We start from the raw sequence: 6,202 nt of genomic DNA, 5'->3' as shown, positions 1-6,202 counted from the left end.
GACTGATCTTAATATTACGGTCTGTTTCCCAAAAGCATCGTAGCTTAAGTAGCACTTGAAAATCTTCGTAGATCTACGAGTGCTCTGGAGTAATCGTACATCCCCAAGTGCATCGTAAGAAGACAGATTTATGAGGACACCTGCAGGACAACCGGCAGATTACACCTTTAACTTTATTCAAATGTATGTGATTATAATATAAGGTTTTGATTGTACTTTATTGTACACTTTATTACTCTTTTTTGTTGTTGGTTAAATTAATGTATAAATTAAATAATTAAAAAGGTCAGAAAAAAAATAGAAATAATTTAATCTAATAATTTTAATCAAAATTAAATGAATGAAAAAATAAATATATAAAAGAAATCCTTTAAATCTGTTAAAAATTACATATTTGTTTCGCTCTATCTCCTCTAAAAGGACATTAATTTCATCTTTTTGAAAGGTATCTTTTCGTGTTTTTTTTTTTTTTTTTTTTTTTTTTTTTTTCAGCCATTTTGTCAGTGCCTCTGCCTGTAGGTGCTTTATATATACTTGTCTTGATTGCTAATCCACAACAGATGACAGTTATTAGGTTAAACGTTCAGAATACGATTCCATATAAGGTTATATTTTAGCACTTCGCGAATGGACAGCGACTCTTAAGTAGAACGTAGAGCGCGTTCTCGCGCGTTCATGTTAAGTGCATTTTTGGGAAACGCTCGTGGAATTGCTGCGAGCGTTCGTAACTTTGCACGTAGAAAGCGCTCTTAAGAGCTAAGATACATCGTTATCGGGAAACCCGGCCCAGGACGATCCACCACCGAACAAGAGACTGGGTGAATATTCAGTTCAAAGGAGCTGTCATGAAACACCCATTTCAACAGGATGGATTTAGCTGTGGTGTGATCGTCTTAATGGTACAATAATTATTTTAGTGAAATACTTGTATTCTGACAATGATATGAATCAATTAGCATTTATATTTGGAGTCAGTATGTGCATAGCCTATCCCCATATTTGGTCAAGAGCTATTTACAGTATTTAAATGATTAACCAACATATTTATCCAGTCTTTATTTTCTTTTTTCCCTTTTTTTTTAGATGGCAAATGCAGTCATGGAAGCATTTCCTCAATTGCCAAACATGGATTTTGGGACCTCTAAAAAAGACATGGTCCGGGAACGCAAGGCTTTGGCACTGCAAATACTTCAAGCATCAGGTAGCAGGTTTTTTCATACGTGTTCCGATTGCCATATTTAAATACTTAGTTTAAAATTTGCATTTCCATTTCCATTAGTGTTCAATGCACAGAGAAACTGCTCCATATGTTCGGCGTCTAAAGCACCAAGTCCGGGGCCTTCCATGACTGACTGGGTAAGGTGTTTATAATTGGTTGTTTTGTATTTGCATATTGTGGCTTGAACAGAAAGTGGACATTAGCTTGGGAAAAAGGGTATAGAGAGATTGGTAATGATGTGCATATACAAACATAATAGCACATTTCAGAGATTTCAGGGATTATATTGTGTTGTTATTTGCTAGAGTTGTCAATGGAGTTAAGTGTTCATAAATGTAATTGATTTTTATCAGTGCTTCACAGTACATTGCCGTCTTTGAAATCATCTACAAAAGCCAAAATGATGCATCTATCTCTACACCTTGCACTTTTCCTTGCACTTGCCCTCTCTGGCAGCTGTCAAGCTCATTTTAAGAACTATTATATTGCAGATTGCCAAGTAATCTAAATAAAAATGGAAAACTGTGTGACAGTAGTGTAACAGTTCGTGAACTATTAGTAAACTTGGGAGAGTTGAAAATAGCTTTTGTGCAGAAAATCTGTTTGAGTGAAAATCTTTATTTTGCAAGTTAAGTGTTCTATTTGTCCCTCTCCAGATACAGTGTGACAGCTGTACAAGGTGGTACCATGCACAGTGTGTGCAGATGAACCCAGTACAACTAGAAGAAGCAAAAAACACATCCTGGGACTGCTGTTTGTGTGAAAATTAGTTTTTTTTTTTTCATTTCTTTTTTTTCTAATAAATTTTCACAAGCACTTATCATTTTTGTCTTTTTTGACTATTACAAATTGCACTTTTTCCAACTTGTCCAACTATATTAAACAATGAGATCCGTTGAACATCATTACAATCACTGACCATAATAACCTCAACCATTTAAACTTTTCTTGTAACAACCTGTAGATATCAATATTGTAGACTGTTTTTGTATTTAATCTTATGGTCTTTCTGTAATTTCCACAAACAGTAAATATTGATATGGACCGAAAATAAGTTTTTATTTTTTATTTTTCTCTAAAAGTCCACAGTAAAACCCTTTGAAAATTGATGTGGACAGAGTGATGGTCATCCAGAAAAAGAAAATATCGAAAATGGCATGTCAACTCTGTAGGAATTTTAATAATTGCAATACAAAATACAAGAAATGAGCAATGTAATAATGCATTTTGTCAGACTTTGCCTTTATTTTTCTCTAAAAGTCCACAGTAAAACCCTTTGAAAATTGATGTGGACAGAGTGATGGTCATCCAGAAAAAGAAAATATCAAAAATGGCATGTCAACTCTGTAGGAATTTTAATAATTGCAATACAAAATACAAAAAAAATGAGCAATGTAATAATGCATTTTGACAGACTTTGCCTTTATTTTTCTCTAAAACTCCACAGTAAAACCCTTTGAAAATTGATGTGGACAGAGTGATGGTCATCCAGAAAAAGAAACCATGGAAAATGGCATGTCAACTCTGTAGGAATTTTAATAATTGCAATACAAAATGCAAGAAAAGAGAAATATAATAAATTATTTTGACTCTTTGCCTTTATTTTTCTCTAAAAGTCCACAGTAAAACCTTTTGAAAATCGATGTGGACAGAGTGATGGTCATCCAGAAAAAGAAACCATTGAAAATGGCATGTCAATATAGGAATTTTAATAACAGCAGTACAAAATGCAAGAAATGAGCAAATGTAATCATGTATTTTGACAGACTTTGCCTTTATTTTCTTTAAAACTCCACAGTAAAATATCTGTGAAAATAGTTCAATAGGTTGCACTTGATGTTCGGTCATTTCGGAGAATAACCGCTGAAATACAGGTCTTTCTCAGCTTTTTGGCACCTCCATGTTTCCGTACCGTAATTCCACAAATAGACGAACATCAACATCTAGGCGGCGGCTGGCTTGACCGAGCGTTTCCAGATGACGGCTCACTTGACCGCGGTCTTAATCAGCAATGGCAAATTTAAATGTCAGTTTTAATGATCATTATGTTTCATATTTTTAAAAATGAAAACAAAAAGAAGCAGGGTTGTGTTTTATATTTCGTGTTGTTATAAATATGCAGTAAAGATAATCAATGTACGCGTTTGCCTGAACCACATTTATGTGGCCATTAATATGTTTAATGTTAATATTAACATTAAAAGGCAGAGTGGTGTTTTATAACATACTTCGTTTTATTGTTGGCTAAAATATACATAAAGAGATTACCGGAGTAGCCAGAGCGAGCTGAGTGACGCGATCAAGAACGCTGCTGTTCCATTTGCAGAATAACTGGACTCGCGTCCTCTCGTCCTCGGGAGTTCGTTCTCCTGAGTCGAACTTGGCAAGTCCGAACTACCAAGGAGGACGCAAGTCCGAAGTTTGCGTACTTGGTATTGAGAAACGGCCTCTGGCTCGCTCCATGTTGCTTCTAGCATGCGACACGCGTGAAGCTGACGAATGACGTAGGTTCTGCTGCGACGACGAGAGAAAAAAAAAAAAAAAACCTGGATCGGCCCGTGGATCTGTTATTTTTTCCGATCCCCGATCCAGCTATTTTATCAGTATCGCGGCCGATATCCGATCCTAATATCCTAATATCGGATCGGTGCACCCCTAATCATTACCGATAACTGATCGTGCAGTTTAATTACCCCTTGACTGGCCCCAAACATGTTTGATAAAAGAAACATATACAGTGTGCATATATGATGTGTATTACATTTTAGCTCAAAAACAATTGTAATAAAAGATAGGATCATAAGATGCGCAATATATTGGGTTTTTACCACTTAATGAAGTTTTGTTTTGTAAATCGTCAGACATGATTTTTACCACTTCATTAAGTTTTGCTTTGTAGAAAGCATTTCTTAAAAGCGAATTTCGTTTTGTACAAATTGTATCTTAATTTTAATAAATGTTTCATCAACCAATTGCATGTATTTAATAAATAAAAAGCAAATAAGCAATATAATAACCGATGAGTTTTGTCATTTGACTCACGTCATAACCGTCACGCCAATTCTGAAACTGGCACACCCCTAATATATACATATATATATATAATTTTTTTTTATTTATTTTTTTTACACACACACACACACACACACATATATACATATACACATATATATATATATATATTGTTTGCGCAATGATCTGTTTAGAACCCAGAGAAAGAAAAAAAAAAGAATATGGGTGAACGGATGGATAGCACACGCGGGCAGCAGGGATTGTCTATCAGAGAGAGTTGGAAGTGAGTAAAACATTATAATGAAAAAGCAGCTGCTTGTTGTGGTTTGGAAACGATGGTTACAAATACAAAGGGCTTTTGTAATGTCATAACAAGCTGATCATTGGCTGTTGCTCGTCGCGACACGTGACACCACAGGCTATCGAGTCGGCCGACAATTCCAGATATTTGGCATGCTAGATATTTTTCTGGTGTCGGCGACGCGCCGGCGATGTGTCAGCGAGCTTTCACACTATTTCACAGATTGGCGAGCGCGGATCACCCGTGATTTGCACGCGATTACAGCCCGACCGGTCAGCGAGCTTGTTAACTTGCAAATCGGGCTTAAATCGGGCTTAAAATCCTGTAGTGTGAACTAGGCTTTACGCACACCGCGACTGTTAACAAAACATTTTACATTTCATTAATTCTGTCCAATATAATTTTATTTACTATTCCCATCTTTTTTTCCTCATCGTTTTTTCCACAATACATTTACAATGTGTTCTACCAAATTGAGGAGTGAAGCAGGGCGTCGTCGTAGATCAACCAAACGCAGGTCGTTTGTGAGGCGGCTGGTTCTCTGGTTCTGATGTTCATGTGCAATGTGTGTAACGAAAGCTACTTATTTTCTGAGTTAAAATATTGAAAGTTTATAGTATAACTATTGTTTAACGTATTTTATACTCATGTATAATACTCAAAATACCCAGATTAAAATGAACCATGCTTTTACTATAGTAAAAGTGTAGTAACCATGTTTCTTTGGTTGGACTGATAAAGTTAACCTTTGTACAGCCACAGTATTACAAATAAGTCAGTGTGGTTAAATCTTGGTTAGTGTAGTAAAAGGTGTTTATTTTCATAAGAGTTTATAGTAAGGTATAAATCTAAGACAGAAACAATAAAAGAAATACATAAAAATAAAGACACTTGAATGACACTGTACTAGAGCCTTTTTATTCACCCTACAAGATAAACACGGTACTTTTTTGGCACAACATAAACCCATTAATATTACGATACAATAAAATATAACTTTAATTAGGGTTAAACATTTGAATTCTTACAGGAATCAACTGAGGGCGCATCTCCGCTGCTGCATCCGGTGTGTAAAAAATACAGTCATATTTTTAAATTTCGCGGTCTTTCTCCTCTGCTATTGACGCAGCTCTGACTCATCGCTTCAGTCGGACTCGATTGTTCACCACACTGGCTGCCATGTTTACATCACCACCACCAAAGCTCCATAGACAGTATATAAACGCAAAGCTCCTCCCTCCCGCACCCAATGGGTTGTGGGCAATATTAGCCGTTAGAGTGTGCATTGATCTGCACTTCAAATTCTAACCGGAAATAGTAGACCATCCGGATAGTAATAATAAATAGTAGACCAAAGGTCACTAACAGGCGGACCGCGGTCCGGGTCCGGACCCAGAAGCCGTCCAATACGGACCCGGACCTACAGCCAAAACCATAGGCGTTTTGTCCACAAACTAAGTCCTTTGAACAAAAAACAATAACAAAAGAAAGCATAAAGCCTTTCTTTAAAGTGAATTTCGTTTTGTATTAATTGTATCTTAATTTTAATCAATGTTTCATTATAAATAAGTAAATATAAATATAACTTCTCAGCTGCTCGCTTGCAATAGTCACAAGCACAGTGACAGGCTGGTAGCAGAGCAATCAATTCTGTGAATTACACTGCGCAA

The 6,202-nt window shown here is 36.1% G+C and overlaps 1 long non-coding RNA gene across 1 annotated transcript; it reads left to right on the top strand.

The window, feature by feature from the left end:
• Window positions 1–1,088: 1,088 nt before the first annotated feature.
• On the top strand, window positions 1,089–2,053 carry LOC307151188. Its single transcript, XR_013819839.1, has 3 exons — window positions 1,089–1,201; window positions 1,280–1,356; window positions 1,876–2,053. It is a non-coding gene; the product is annotated as an uncharacterized lncRNA (long non-coding RNA).
• Window positions 2,054–6,202: the final 4,149 nt, after the last annotated feature.

This window comes from Squalius cephalus, assembly GCF_949319135.1.
Source record: "Squalius cephalus genome assembly, chromosome: 23".
NCBI classification, from domain to species: domain Eukaryota; kingdom Metazoa; phylum Chordata; class Actinopteri; order Cypriniformes; family Leuciscidae; genus Squalius; species Squalius cephalus.
The sequence above is the reverse complement of the archived record's forward strand: the minus strand, read 5'-3'. Positions and strand labels throughout refer to the sequence as shown.